Source organism: Lepus europaeus, chromosome 17, assembly GCF_033115175.1.
Source record: "Lepus europaeus isolate LE1 chromosome 17, mLepTim1.pri, whole genome shotgun sequence".
NCBI lineage: Eukaryota > Metazoa > Chordata > Mammalia > Lagomorpha > Leporidae > Lepus > Lepus europaeus.
This window is the reverse complement of record NC_084843.1, coordinates 71,857,493-71,873,980: the sequence shown is the minus strand read 5'-3', so window position 1 is coordinate 71,873,980 and position 16,488 is coordinate 71,857,493. Positions and strand designations below refer to the sequence as shown.

General features: G+C 42.1%; 1 non-coding gene across 1 annotated transcript; it reads right to left on the bottom strand.

Annotated features, from left to right (window-relative positions):
* Positions 1 to 4,123: 4,123 nt before the first annotated feature.
* LOC133776434 (small nucleolar RNA SNORA7) lies at positions 4,124 to 4,262 on the bottom strand. Its single transcript, XR_009868381.1, has one exon. It is a non-coding gene; the product is annotated as a small nucleolar RNA SNORA7 (small nucleolar RNA).
* Positions 4,263 to 16,488: the final 12,226 nt, after the last annotated feature.

Here is a 16,488-nt window from a genome sequence, read left to right as displayed (position 1 = left end):
TCCCAGGCTATAGCAGAGAGCTGGATTGGAAGAGGAGCAGCCAGGACTAGAACCTGGTGCCCACATGGGATGCCGGCACCACAGGCAGAGGATTAACCTATTGCACCATGGCGCAAGCCCCAGATTTTTTTTTTTTAATTTTTAAAAATTTATTTGACAGAAAGATAAAGAGATACACAAACAGAGAGATCTTCCACCGGCTGGCTCACTCCCCAAATGACAGCAACAGCTGTGACTGAAGCCAGGAGCCTGGAATTCAGTCCAGGTGTCACACATAGGTGGTAGAGACCCAACTACTTGAGACATCAACCTGCTGGGTATCAAGGTGTGCATTAGCACAAAGCTAGAATTAGAAGTGGAGCTGGGACTTGAATGTAGGCATCCAAATATGGGATGTGGGCTTCCCAAGTGGTGGCTTACTTGCTGAGCCAAATTCCTGTCCTTGCCAAGGATTCTTGACTGTCCCTCCCTCTTTCTCTAAGGAATGATCAGGGAATTGCATTGGATACAGGGAGAGAATTGTAGGCTGCATATGACTGGTTATATGAGAAGTGAATAGCATTTCTATAGGTAGGGATGTTTTTATGGGTGTGCAACTTATGCAGGCAAATAGGACCCTGTTAGAACTCTGTGGAGGTCTACCGATTTGCTTTTGCTGTCTTGAAATTCTCAGGAAGTGGGTTTTTTTTTTTGTGTGTGTGTGTGGGGTTTTTTTTTTTTTTTTTTTTTTTTTTTTTTTTTTTTTTTTTTTTTTTACAGGCAGAGTTAGACAGTAAGAGAGAGAGAGAGACAAAGAGAAAGGTCTTTATTTTTCCGTTGGTTCACCCCCCAAATGGCTGCCTTGGCTGGCACGCTGCACTGATCAGAAACCAGGAGCTTCTCCTGGTCTCCCATGTGGATGCAGGGCCTAAGGACCTGGGCCATCCTCCACTGCACTCCTGGGCCACAGCAGAGAGCTGGACTGGAAGAGGAGCAACCGGGACTAGAACCCGGGGTGCCGGCGCCGCAGGCAGATTAGCCAAGTGAGCCGCGGCGCCGGCCTCTCAGGAAGTTTTTAATATTTTTGTTTTGCCTTGGGCCTGCAATTCATGCCTGTGGTTCTATCCATAGGCTTAATGGCTTAAAAAACAAGTTGTAGGGCTAGAATGGAGAGTTGTAATCAGTGCCATATCCTATGTGACCATCTTCAAGATTGGCTAAAATGGAGATTGAATAAGAAATTCTCTAAGGGGCTGGAGTTGTGGTGTAGCAGGTAAAGCCACCACTTGTAGTGCCAACATCCCATATGGGCACAATTTTGAGTTCCAAATGCTCCACTTCTGATCCAGCTCCCTGCAAATGTGCCTGGGAAAGCAGTGGAGGATGGTCTAAGTGCTTGGGCTGCTGAACCCATGTGGGAGACCCAAAAGTAGCTCCTGGCTCCTGGCTTTGGCCTGGCCCAGCCCTAGTCATTGCTGCCATAGGGGGAGTGAATCAGTGGATGGAAGATTGAACTCTCTGTTTCTCCCTCTCTCTGTAACTGTGCATTTCACATAAATAAATAAATCTTTTTTTGATTTTAAAGAAATTCCCTGAAAATGACCCCAGCACTGAATCATTGCCAATGGGCCCTGAGCAGCCTTTTCTGCAGAGCCTCAGCTGAAGGGAGCTGGAAAGTCTGCTGCCAACATGTGCTTAGCTGGATTTCAAAATCTACACTCAAGGTGCTCATGCTGAGAACTTATTTGCTAAGGATTTTTGATACTTTTCCAGAAATACTCATATCACTTCCCATTGTATTCATTTCATGAACGGGCGTCGTGTGGAACATATTTTCTGATAGGTGGAATGTGTTTCCTTGACAGTCCTGCTAAGACAATAAACAAAGATTGAACCAGGTCACCTATATATTTAGCCTAGTGCAGTGGCAACAAACCTATAGTTGCATTAGTAAACAGGATGGTTTTAAAATTTGGAGCTCAAACTCAAAGCTAGGTTCTTGGCACCCATTTGCAGAGAGAGAGAGAGATGACTTTTATCAGCTGTTCACATTGCTGTGTTCATCAACAGAAAGTAAATGAGTCTGTCCTTAATACTGATTCTCCTTGGAGTGAATTTGCACTGAGGTTTTTAAAAATAGATCTGGGGAAGAAATCTGAGCCTGCCATGGCTCTGCCTCCTGCTCTGCATTCTAGACACCTCCCCTGGTTTGTTGCACAGGGATTGAGAGGCTTATCTTTTGCAGCTATTTATACTATATCTATTTAATAAGAAAATTTTCACTGTAACAACCTTATAATAGTCATTTTAACAGGTTCACATGGAGAGAGCACCCATGTAACCATGACCGTAGCTCAACAGTTGCTGAGAACACGTCTGAATATTTAGCATGTTGGGATTCCTGAGCCTCGTCCTTAAAAGAAAGCAGAATAATGTTCAGATCTAAATCCTCTTATGCAGTAGTAGATGTGCTCATTCATTCATTATTCATCTGCTATTTACTCTTGGTTCTTGCTTTAACATGAATCTAAATCTGAAGCTTGGAGGTTTATACCGGCATACTCTACTGTTGAGTTCCCAGATAGGTGGAGATAAGGGAGCTCTTAACATTGTTTTGTGTGACCCTTTCAAGAAGCAGAGGGATTTGTTCAAAGTTAGTAGGCTTATTAATATACTTGAAATGCACAGCCTCCTTGTAGGCTACTTTGAAAAAGTCTTTGTATACTTTAGCTTGTAGAAGATAGAAGCCATATAGTTTGCCTATTTGCCACAACATTTGCATTATTAATATGTTGCTCTCTGTGACCAAGTGTGGGTACCTATAAGCTTTTCTGCCCAAGTCCTTAGGGTGAACACTCAAATACTGTTTTTTTTTTATTTTTTCAAGATTTATTTATTTATTTATTTGACAAGCGGAATGACGAGGGAGTGGGGGCTCCCATCCACTGATCTTTCATCCACTGATCCTCTGGTTCACTCTCCTAGATGGCTGCAACAGCCAGGGCTCTACCAGGTCAAAACCAGGAACCCAGAACCAGGAACCCAAAACTCCATGTGAGTCTCCCACATGGGTAGCAGAGGTGGATCAGAAGGGAGCAATGGGGACTTGAACTAGGCACTCTGAAGTGGTATACCAGTTGTAAGCAGTGACTTAACCCACTGAACCGCATCACTGATACCTGATAAACACTGTTTGTGAGGAATCAGATCTCTGAATAATTTTACCACAGAGCAATTTAAAAAGATTTATTTACCTACTTATTTGAAGGTCAGAATTACAGACAGAGAGCTAGAGAGAGATATATCTTCTACCCTTTGGTTCACTCCCCAAATGGCCACAACAGCTGGGGCTAGACCAGGTTGAAGCCAGGAGCCAGGAGCCTCTTCCTGGTCGCCCATGAGTATTCAGGGGCTCAATCACCTGGGTCATCCTCTGCTGGTTTCTCAGGCACATTAACAGGGAACTGGATTGGAAGTTGAGTAGCTGGGACCTGAACCAGTGCCCATATGAAATGCTGACCCTACAGATGGCGGCTTAAGCTGCTGTGCCACAGTGCCAGCCCTGACAGAGCAGTTCTTTATCTTGCCATTTCTGGAGGAGGTCATTGTATTTAATTATGTATTTTATAGAGTTTGAGGTCAGTAAGTCATTGTTAATGCAATGTTTATAATTTAACAGCTTAGAACAACTGTTGATTTCAGTTAATTTCAGATGCAAGTTGGCAATCATCTGTAGGATAAAAATTGGGAGAGAAAGTAGCCTGTTTCTTTGTAGGCATGTAGGGATAGTGATGGGTAGAATTTAGGTGTTAATATTGTCTTTCTTATTTAAAATTCCATTAATGTATAGTCTAGTACTGCCCTTATAGTAAAACAATTCATTTGTAATTTTTATAGTCTCATTTTAAGAAAAATGATTAAAATAATAAAGGAAGGTAATATGGAAATATTTAGGGGATAATTGTTAAGTAAAATAGGCATTTCTATAGAAATATACCCTAAAAGGTTTAAACTTTATGATAAAAGCATTTAGGAAAGTGCCCAGATATATTTTTCTTTTGATCCTCCCACTGTTTCTCTGTTAGGATCAAGAGGAGCATCTTTATGTTTGATTTATTTATTTGTTTTTGCTTTTTTTTGAGAGCACTGTTGCAGAGGGTCTTCTAATCACCAACTACTGAGCAAGCTGGGGATGGAATGGGTGCCTCTGCAGCCTTGCTTTCCCTCCCACTTCTGAAGCCGGCAGAAGCCCAGCCACTCTCCAGACGAGATACCAGGAGGTCTCATGGTTTGATTTAATCTTCTTTTTATGCAGTTTAGAGCTGGGACTCCCAATAAGTGAAGAAGATTATCCCAGAGACTTATAAAATTAAATGCTCTATAGAAGCCAAAATAAGATAAAGTAAGCCATCATATACTTTCAGTGGTCACAGATAAGTACCATTAATGCAATGGTTATCTACTTCTAGAACCTTCCTATGAAAATAGGAAAATCATTGTTGCTCTATCTATCTATCTATCTATTCAACTTTCTCTTTCATTTATCTGTCTTTATGTTTCCCCAATATTTATGTATATGTACAGTCATTTTACTGCCTTCCCAGCAGTTGCTGTTTTAATGTACTCTGCTCTAGTCTTTCTCAGAGAGACTTGGGGTGGGAAGAGTGCCCCAAATCTTCCTTTTATCTTTTGCCAACCTTCTGCCAGCCCCACCCATTCACATGTACAAATCTATTTCTGGACTTGGGAGATAGAAAAGAGCTCCTGGCCGGCGCCGTGGCTCAACAGGCTAATCCTCTGCCTTGCGGCGCCGGCACACCGGGTTCTAGTCCCAGTCGGGGCGCCGGATTCTATCCCGGTTGCCCCTCTTCCAGGCCAGCTCTCTGCTATGGCCCGGGAAGGCAGTGGAGGATGGCCCAAGTCCTTGGGCCCTGCACCCCATGGGAGACCAGGAGAAGCACCTGGCTCCTGGCTTCGGATCAGCGCGATGCGCCGGCCGCAGCGGCCATTGGAGGGTGAACCAACGGCAAAAAGGAAGACCTTTCTCTCTGTCTCTCTCTCTCTCACTATCCACTCTGCCTGTCAAAAAAAAAAAAAAAAAAAAAAAGAAAAAAAAAGAAAAAAAAAAAAGAAAAAAAAAAAGAAAAGAAAAGTAGCTCCTACCTCAAGAGATTGGAATTCTGAAGCATGGTGCTCTCAAGGAAAAGGGTTGTTTATCTGATTGTGAACAGTTTGTAGGGAAGAGTCAATCACTAGCCTTGCGTGTCATTGCCGTGACTCTTTCTGTCTGGCAATTTCATGTCTCATCCTGCCCGTGAATTGCAGAGTGCAGAGTGCAGGACACTCTCCAGCACCCGGTGAAGAAAAGCGTTCCACAGGATTGTAGTCCTTTCTGTCCCACTACAATTGCTTGTCTGCTCCTATGGTTTCTAGTAGCTCTTTTCCTCACTTGAGTAAGAAATATCTCCTTCTGCTACTTCAAGTTCCATTAAAAAATTAATAGAGGTCATCCTTTATCTCTGCCTCTGCAAAGAAGAAAGAATGGAGAGCATGAAAGATTGAGAAATACAGAATTTCACTCAACACTCTTCATTTCTTTTATTTCAGAACTCTCAGTTACCTCCAGGATCTTATGTCTGTACTCTCCTTCTGTTCTCTCTATTGAAATCTTAGCTTATAAAGCTCTCACAAAAGGAGTTGGGAACCCAAAAGTCAATAGGACTCAAAGAATTGTCAACATACTTATATACAGAAGCAAGCCAATCTCAATCAACCTGAAATGAGCAAGGCTAACACTTGTCTATAAGGAGAAGCTATTTCAACTATTTGCCAAAGCATGAGTCTGGGAGCCATTTTATTTGCCATCTTCACAGACAGCATGTTATTAAAGTCATTCACCTACTGGGAATATTTTCAAGAAAATTTATTCCCCTATGGGAAATTATGAAAAAATTTAGAATGGCACATTTTAACTACTGAATATTAATGCAACCTTTCCTAACTACTAATAAAAGAATCAAATCCCTGTTTGTGAATATATTAAGAAGTTGGACCAGGCTTTCTCATGCACCTGTAATTTCTTCACTGTGACATTCATTTTCACTTTAGGATTTAGACAAGATTGTAATAGGACCAATAAGAGCAAGACTACACACTTTGTAAATGTGCATAAATGTGCCTATCTTTGGCTTCATGAGAAGTGTTTATGGTGTTTGCATTTGAGATGAGTGAGTTCAAAGGTCTCAATCCCATCAGTGACATATACTGGTATAGGGTATTACTCCCCATTCAAATACTCAGTTAAGCTGATGGTAAAATTCAGTTGGCCACTTTGACTTAGCTAGAACATACCATATTGTCATAACTGGGGAGTCCAATGAGTGGGTTGGGATTATACTGATTCAGTGAAGATCTCTGGTTTGGGAATCAGGGAAGTTAGGTTTTTATCCTCTGTTCATTAATAACAAAGTTAGGCAACTGAATGTGGGCTGTAGTTTTTCGTGTGTGTGTGTGTGTGTGTGTATGCACACGTGTATACCTGTGTTCTTATAAGAAAAGGTATACAGGGCTCTGGGTTGAATGCTGATGTTCCCTCAAAGTTTATATGTTGGCACCTAATACCCAATAAGATGTGGGCCATTTTGGGAATGCTTAAAGTAAGGGGGATCAGCCCTCCTGGATGGGATTCGTGCTTTTAAAAGACAGCTTGAAGAGAGTGGCTTGTCCTTTATATTCTGTGTGGACACCAGCAGAAAACACTGCTCAGCAGATGCCAGATCTTCTGATGCCCTGATCCTGGACTTCTCTGCCTCCAGAACTGTCAGTAATACATTTCTGTTGTCCATAAATTGCCCAGCTTAATGTATTTTGCTAGAATCAGTAATGGATACAGGTGAGAGATATAACATAGCTGGAACACTGGGGGTGACTTGAGCAGTGGTGGAAAACAGGTCTGGACAGGTGGGAGCAGCAACATTTATAGACATCATGTGAGGAAATTGGATTTTATTCTATAGTTCCAGGGACACAGTGAGTTGTTTTTTTATTTATTTATTTATTTTTTGACAGGCAGAGTGGATAGTGAGAGAGACAGAGAGAAAGGTCTTCCTTTTTTGCTGTTGGTTCACCCTCCAATGGCCGCTGCGGCCGGCGCATCTTGCTGATCTGAAGCCAGGAGCCAGGTGCTTCTCCTGGTCTCCCATGCGGGTGCAGGGCCCAAGGACTTGGGCCATCCTCCACTGCCTTCCCGGGCCATAGCAGAGAGCTGGCCTGGAAGAGGGGTAACCGGGACAGAATCTGGCTCCCCAACCGGGACTAGAACCCGTTGTGCCGGCGCTGCGAGGTGGAGGATTAGCCTGTTAAGCCATGGCGCCGGCCCACAGTGAGTTTTTAAAAACTTCCTCATTTGAAATAAATTTAGACAGATATAAGAGATGGAAACAGAGTACAGAATCCCATTTAGTATTTACCAAACTTCTTCTAATGTCCATAGCAGGCACAACCATAACAACTAAACAGTGTTCAGAGTATTACCAGTTTTCCTACTGAAGTACTTTTTCTGTTCTAAGACCCAGTCCAGGATGGTGCTGGATGCTGATATGGTTGCTAATGATGAAATTAACCTCTATCTCTTTGTAAAGCTGCTGCAGTAATGCTATAACTAGTACTGAAACAGTATTTTTTACACTTTGTGTTTCTGTGTAGGTGCAAACTTATGAAATCTTTACTTAGTATATACTGAATCGATCTTCTGTATATAAAGATAATTGAAAAAGAAAAAAAAACTTGGTTTTAAATTGGAAATTGCATAGAAAATTAATCAATTTTTAAAAAATATCATGTAGGATCTCTGTCCTTAATGTGCTGTACATTGTGATTTAATGCTATAACTAATACTCAAACAGTATTTTTCACTTTGTGTTGCTATGTGGGGGCAAACTGTCGAAATCTTTACTTAATATATACTAAACCGATCTTCTGTATATAAAGAGAATTGAAAATGAATCTTGATGTGAATGGAAGGGGAGAGGGAGCAGGAAAGGGGAGGATTGCGGGTGGGAGGGAAGTTATGGGAGGGGGAAGCCATTGTAATCCATAAGCTGAACTTTGGAAATTTATATTCATTAAATAAAAGTTAAAAAAAAATCTGCTGCATGTTAGGTTTATCCATTTGGAAGCTTTTTTTTCCTTTGCAAGTACTTAATACTTTTTTGGGGGTATTCTTTGATGTTATACAAACTTCCCATTTCTCCTTGATTTCTTTCTTTCTTTCTTTCTTTCTTTTCTTTTTTTTTTTTTTTTGACAGGCAGAGTGGACAGTGAGAGAGACAGAGAGACAGAGAGACAGAGAGAAAGGTCTTTGTTTTTCCATTGGTTCACCCCCCAATGGCCGCTGTGGCTGGTGCGCTGTAGCTGGCGCACTGCGCTGATCTGAAGCCAGGAGCCAGGTGCTTCCTCTGGTCTCCCATGCGAGTGCAGGGCCCAAGGACTTGGGCCATCCTCCACTGCACTCCTGGGCCATAGCAGAGAGCTGGCCTGGAAGAGGAGCAACCGGGACAGAATCCAGCGCCCCGACCGGGGCTAGAACCCTGGGTGCTGGCACCACAGGCGGAAGATTAGCCTATTGAGCCATGGCGCCGGCCCTGATTTCTTTTTTTGATCACTAGTTTTGGAATTTATCTATGAATTTTGCCTGCAGCTGTTATAACTGTGGTGTTACAATGGTGCTTTTTCTGTTTCCATTATTCCTCCTATGTTTATTAATTGGGGTTCTTTTGTAAGGAAGAGTCACTGGGTTACTTTGAGAAATGAGGATCATGCATATGCTGCTGTAGATGACAAACTGGAAGGAAGTATTTCTGGAAAAAGAGAATCTGTAAATCAGGAGACTCTTGTAATAATTTAGGAGAGATACAAGGGACTGAATTTAGGTAGGAGCAATTCAGATACGGGTAATTAATATAAGAGATACTTAAGAAGTAGGACCAAGGGATCACGATAATATATTACATGTGAATATGGCAAAGACAGCACCTAGGTTTCTGTTTTGGACATAAGGAATACTGGAGGAATAAGTATATCTGGAAGACAGCTAAGATGAACTCAGCTGTGAGCATGCATAGTTGAGGCATCCCTGGGAAGTATCCAGGGGAAATTGTCCAGGAAGGTGATTGTGTGAAATGTTGGAACTGAGATAAAATTGGTCTAGCACAGAATCATAGTGTTGTGAAGTATCAGTGGGTAAATTTGACTCATCAGCATACATGAAATTGCCCCAGAAAAGAACATAGAGACAGAGAAGTCTTAACAAAACAAGGGACATCAACATTTAAAAACAGCAAGAGGAAAAGGAATGCACATGGGGAGAATAAAAATATGTCCCTCAAACAGTAGAAGGAAAACCAAACCATCGGGAGAGTGTCAGCCATGTGGGGGAAGTCTCATGGAGGAGAGAAAGGTCATGAGCATCCAGAGATACAGAAAAGTCATGTGAGAAAAAGACTGATGCAGTAGGATAAACTGTGAGTTCATTTGTGCTCTTAGATAGTTTCCACGTAGCGCTGAGTGCAAGCCATGTAGATGCCTATGGGCAGGAGATAGGAGGGTAGGAAGGCAGGGAGCCAAGTTAGAAGGTTGTTACTACACACTCTCCCTTGTCATACTCCTGGGCTGTGATTGATAAGTGCAGCATTTATTCTTTAGACATCAGCATGGGTCAGTCCCCTTATTTCTTAAGGTAGTTTATACTAAACACACATAACACACTATCTGGAAGTATTCTAGATAATTCATCACTGCGCTGTCAGTGGATGTGGTTCACCTGGCTGGCACAGACTCACTGACAAGAGTTTCATCTCATTGCTATTATCTCTTAATTTAGCTTGTTTGGACTGAGCATTTGGCCAGGGTCTCAGAATGCTCAGTGGATGGGTCAATTTGCTTTGCTTGACCAGGCTCCCAAACAGCCACCAGTCCTCAGACTTCAAAATGCTTCATCATCTGAACAGAGAGCAAGGTGAAAGGGGAGAGGACAGCTCAGCTCAAATCTGTCTGCATGAGAGGAAACGCAGTTCAGAACACACACCCTGCTCACGGAGGGCAAGAACATTATCTCTGTGTGACCTTACTCAACCTGGAGGTCAAGTTTTCCTGAGGAAACGAAATTACTTTCTTTATTCTATCTAGAAAGAAAAATATTTGCCTCTGGAATATCCTTTGAGCATGAGACATTAAGTTTAGAATATAAATCACCTCAACTAGAAGTACAAGATATTCTGGAAGCTGATTTTGGGCTTGTAGTAGTTTACTTACATTTATAACATATTTCTTTTCATTATAAAAACAATGTTAACAACATTACAGAAAGTTAAGAAACAGAAAAGAAAAACACTCCAATCCCAGTAACATAGTTACTAACCTTTTTAGTATTCCCTTATTTCTCTCTATGTGCATCCATATTTTTACATAATTTTTTTTTGGGACAGGCAGAGTGGACAGTGTGAGAGAGAGAGAGACAGAGAGAAAGGTCTTCCTTTTCTGTTAGTTCACCCCCCAATGGCAGCTGCGGCTGGAGTGCTGCGGCCAGGACACCGCGCTGATCCGAAGCCAGGAGCGAGGTGCTTCCCCTGATCTCCCATGCAGGTGCAGGGCCTAAGGACCTGGGCCATCCTCCACTCCCCTCCCGGGCCACAGCAGAGAGCTGGCCTGGAAGAGGAGCAACCGGGACAGAATCCGGCGCCCCGACCGGGACTAGAACCTGGTGTGCCGGTGCCGCAGACAGAGGATTAGCCTGTTGAGCTGTGGCACTGGCCATTTTTACATAATTTTAAGCATATGGAATGCTCAGTTTTATTTCTGGCTTTCTCACCTGGCTAATGAGCATTATTTTTGAGTTGCAATGTGATCTTTATTGTTTTTTAATGACTGCATAATATTCCATGGAGTGGATGTGCTGTAAGTTAATTAAGCATTCCTCTATTGTAGCACATATAGTTTGCTTCTAATTTTATTACTATCATAAATAAGGTTGCATTGAAAATGCTGTATTTCCCACCATGTATTTTGTATTATTTTTTTCAAGAAATTAATGAGAGGATGAAAAGTTAATCTTTCTATGTACATATATCCATATTATGTTTTACATTAAAAAAAAATATATATATATATATATATGTATTTATATGGAGGGAGGGAGGGAGGAAGAGAGATCTGCTCGTTTACTCCACAGTTGGGGCCCAGATCAAAACCAGGAGCCGGGGCTGGTGCTGTGGCACAGTGGGTTAAATCCCTGGCCTGAGGCGTCGGCATCCCATATGGGCGCTGGTTCTAGTCCCTGCTGTTCCTCTTCCGATCCAGCTCTCTGCTGTGGCCTGGGAAAGCAGTAGAAGATGGCCCAGGTCCTTGGGCCCCTGCACCTGCGTGGGAGGCCTGGAGGAAGCTCCTGGCTCCTGCCTTCAGATCAGCACAGCTCTGGCTGTTGTGGCCATCTGGGGGAGTAAGCCAGCAGATGGAACACCTCTCTGTCTCTGCCTCTCTCAGTGACTCTGTCTTTCAAGTAAGTAAAATAAATCTTAAAAAAAAAATAGGATCCAGGAACTCCATCCAGGTCTGCCACAAGAGCGATAGGGGCACAGTACTTATGCCACTTTGCTGCTTTCCCAGGCACATTAGCAGGAAGCTGTATTGGAGGCAGAGCAGCTGAGACTCAATGGCTTTCCTGTATGGGTTCTGGTATCACAAATAGTGGCTTAATCCATTGCATGACAACTCTGGCCACATGTTCAGATTATCTTTTTCTTTTCTTTTCTTTTTTTTTTTTTTTGACAGGCAGAGTGGACAGTGAGAGAGAGACAGAGAGAAAGGTCTTCCTTTTGCCGTTGGTTAACCCTCCAATGGCCACCGCGGTAGGCACGCTGCAGCCGGCGCACCGCGCTGATCCGATGGCAGGAGCCAGGTGCTTCCTCTGGTCTCCCATGGGGTGCAGGGCCCAAGTACTTGGGCCATCCTCCACTGCACTCCCTGGCCACAGTAGAGAGCTGGCCTGGAAGAGGGGCAACCGGGACAGGATCGGTGCCCTGACCGGGACTAGAACCAGGTGTGCCGGCGCCGCAAGGCGGAGGATTAGCCTAGTGAGCCGCGGCGCCGGCCAGATTATCTTTTTCTTTTAAAGATTTATTTATTTACTTGAAAGAGTTAGAGAAGGAGAGGCAGAGAGAGAGAGAGAGAGAGAGAGAGAGAGAGAGACTTCCATCCACTGGTTCACTTCCCAATTGGCCGCATGACTGGAGCTGGTCTGATATGAATCCAGGAGCCAGGAGCTTCTTCTAGGTCTCCCATGTGGGTGCAAGGTCCCAAGGACTTGGGCCTTCTACTGCTTTCCCAGGCCATATCAGAGAGCTGGATCAGAAATGTAGCAGCCAGGACTTGAACTGGCACCCATATGGGATGCTGGCACTGCAGGCAGCGGCTTTACACGCTATACCACAGCGCCAGCCCTTCAGATTATCTTTTAAAGGAGTTTTACTATTAGATGTAACCAATGAAAGTTTGCTAAATAGATGAAGAATCCAAGGGATCAGAACAGGGTCAGGTAGGATGGGATTCCACTTGGGAAGAGATAAAAAGGCAATGTAAGTTTTGTCCAGAGTTTTGCTAACAACAACACTTACTTGAAGTTGAAATTATGCTAATGAAATCCAAACCAGAAATGGGATTCTAAGTAAAGGAACAAGTGGAAATTAGAAGTCAATAAAAGGGATGGTGTTGTGGTACAAAGGGTTAAGTTACCACCAGTGACATGGGCATCCCACATGAAACTACACACTCTCCCTTGTCATACTCCTGGACCGTGATCGATAAGTACAGCGTTTATTCTTTAGACATCAGTAAGGGTCCATCTTCTTATATCTTTAGGTGCTTTATACTAAACATACATACATATATGTTATCAAGTATTCTAGATAATTCATCACTGCAGTCAGTGGATGTGGTTCATCTGATTGGCACAGACTCACTGACAAGAGTTTCTTTTCACTGAGTTTAAGTACTATCTATTCTACTTCTGATTCAGATCCCTGCTCATGCATCTGGAAAAGTAGTGGAAGATGGCCAAAGTGCTTGGGTCCATGCCACTCAAGTGGGAGGCCTCGAAGGAGTTATAGGCTCCTGACTTCGATTTGGGCCAGCCGTGTTCATTGTGGCTATTTGGGGACGGAACGAATGGATGGAAGATCTCTCTCTCTCTTTCTCTCTCTCTCTCTGTGTGTGTTTCTTCCTTCCTCTCTGTAACTTTTTCAAATAAATAATAGATTTGCTTTTAAAAAAGAAGTCAATAAAAGGGTCAAATGTCTGACAGACATTTAGAAGATTGAAGAAACAATGGGGACAGAGAAACCAAAAGGGATATGAAGTACAAGGCAATTTCAGCCAATAGACTTCAAGTAAGTGTTGGTCGAGGTTGATGCACTTGGAGTATTTCAGACATGCAGAATTGACACTGGATTCTTTGGTTGGAAACTTGTGTTGGAGTTTAATCACTCTGATGAAGCATTAAGAGGGTGGAAACTTAATCACACTAGGGTTTTTAGAGGTGGTGCTCTTGGGAGATGATTAGGAAATACATGAGATCATCAGGGTGAGGCCCCATGATTGAATACTGGTGCTTTATAAGAAAAGAGACCAGAAGACAGACAGACCCATATACACAGGGGCACATACAAAACACACACACACACACACTCACTCACTCACTCTCTGACATTACCATGTGATGGTAATGTCAGGACTCTGCTAGCAAAAAGCCATCACCAGATGTAGATCTTTGAGCTAAAATAAACCACTTTTCCTTTAACTTATCCAGACTCTGGGATTGTGTTATTGGAAATAGAAAGTACACTCATAGTCTGGACTTGGCAATATGAGGTGACTTAAAAAGTTCATGGAAGATGGAATTAAAAGATGAGGTTATTTTTGGTGCAAAAAAATCTGAAATCTGTGCAGTTCTTTTTCATAATACACATTTTCTATAAATGTTCTGAAGACCTTTCATGACCAAAGCTTATTTGGTTTTCACTATCAGATACTGTCTTTAGCTTTTCGTGGATTCTCTCATTTAATCTCCATGATAATGTTAACAGGTGCTGTTATTGCTCCCATTTTCAGGTGAGAACACCAAGACTTAGATGAGTGGTCACATGACTTCCCCAAGGTGGCCCATTTGCCAGCTGTGGAGCTAAAATCTGAGTTCTGTCCTCCCAGCACTCCCAGTGTTCTACTGGAATTTCTGATGCTGTGACTGTGGTGAAGGGAAAGATATACCTCGTTCTTTGAATTTATATTTCTCTGATTTCTACCTTTGTTTAATATTTGAATAAGACACTTTAAAATATAAGTACTGAGACATGGAAGATAGGATCATTTACATATTTAAGCAATGTACTCATAGACAAAGGGACGAACATATTCTAAATTAGTTTTAAGACAGCATATAACTGAATGAAAAACATTCAATTTTTATATTCAAGAATGTTTGAATAACACCGACTCTTCCTAGATTATAGCTATATAATTATTGTAAATATTTTATCTTTATAGATAAAAAGAGACAGTAATGACATTAAAATTTTTATTTACTTTTTATTTTCATTTTATTTGAAAGGGGGAGAGAGAGAGAGAGAGAGCAAGTCATCTTCCATCCACTGGTTCACTCTCCAAATGTTCACAATAGTCAGGACTGGTGCAGGAGCCTGGACCTTGATCTGAGTTTCCTACATGTATGGCAGGGACCCAAGTACTTAAACCATCATTTTCTGTCTCCCAAAGCATGCATCAGCAGGAAGCTATATCAGAAGTGGAGTAGTCAGGATTGAAACCAGGCATCCCAAGCAGCAAATTAACTGCTGCTTATTACTATTATTATTGTTGTTGTTCCAGTTATGACTTATTATTTCACTGTGTTGGTTGCATTGTGCATGGAGCCAGGTATCTTAAAACATGACTATTATATAGTTGAGAACAGATTGTCTTTGGGGTGAGCTTGGGAATGGAATTAAGCCCAGGATGTGGAGGATGTTCCATATTTTTAGTCCTGTTTTTCAACAAAAATTCTGAAAAAAATGCTTCAGTGACTTGGATATTTGGCTTTGAAATGCTTTATGAATTTATTTTTATTATTATCAAGAGATTGTCTTTATGACACCTTGGTGGTTAGACTAATGAGTTAGTCAGCTTTTCATTACTGTTATGAAACAGTTGACAAAGGCTAGTTATGAAGGAAAGAGGTTTATTTTGGAAGTTCACAGTCTAAGATCAGCTTGTCTTATTGGTTTGGTATCTGGTGGTGGCATTTGTGTTGACTGAGTCCTAAGGCAGTACATAGCATCACATGGCAAGAGACAGGAGCTGCATGTATCTGAGTCTGTTGGTTTCTAATACAGCCACAAGGATTTAATCATGGGGGCTCCACTCTAATGACTCAATGAAATCCAGTCACATCCCAAAGATTCTACCTTATAACACCATGATTGTATTAAGGGTCTACCCTCCCAGTACCATTGTTAACATAAGACTTTGGGGAACCAAACCTTTAACACGTGGACCTTGGGGAGACATTCAAATCCAAACTAGTCTAAACCATGACAGCTAACATGGAAACAACTTGTAGTTTCAGTTTCTATTTGTGAAGAGGTGGAAGTTGTCACTCCAATCCTTCTAACAAGGAAAAGCTGGACATACTTGAAAACTAGTGACATTTCCTGGACTTCTTATGGAATGAAGTTTCAGAGAAAGCATTAATCTAAAATCTGGAGAGACAGGCTCCTCCTGAGAGGTACAGCTAAGAGTCACTTACTTGGAGTAGGGACTACTAGATACACAAACTCCAAGAACAGTTTGGCAATAATTCTGGAAAATTGTTGGAGGCTGAGTGTGGAGAATGGGATTGAGAAACTCCTGGGGGATACAGTCTAAGGGAAGACTGCACAATTTTGTGGGTTTTAGCACTAAGAACCTCATTATGAATATCTTGGACAGGTCTGTTTGTACCTTTGGGAGAGGGAAAATAATCTTTGTGAGATGTGCGCATAGTTTACATAACAATAACCTACTCTCCTGAGGTAAGGATTCTGTCAGGGTCTTGGTGTACCTGGAAGAAGCTCTTTCTTCCATTGCTCCAGGCCTCTCTGGCTTCTTAGGTAACCTAAGGTCAGGGCTTCAAGAATAGACTAGAAATGACACAACCAGGGAAGACAAGGGGAGAAAAAGCTGTATTGCTGGAGAAACACTTGTGAGGTTTGCAGCACTGAATCACAAACACACTAAAATATTGAGATTTAACCAGAGTAGTATAAAGTACTTCCCCTTCTACTTAGCTTCTCACCATATCAATAAGGTTCCAGTAAATTAACAAATTTCAGGCAAAAACGGTTTGGGAAGCCTAATGTCAAGAGGGGAGACAAAACAAGGACAATAAGGGGAGTTTGAGGCCTCAAACATCCACAGCTACAGCAAATG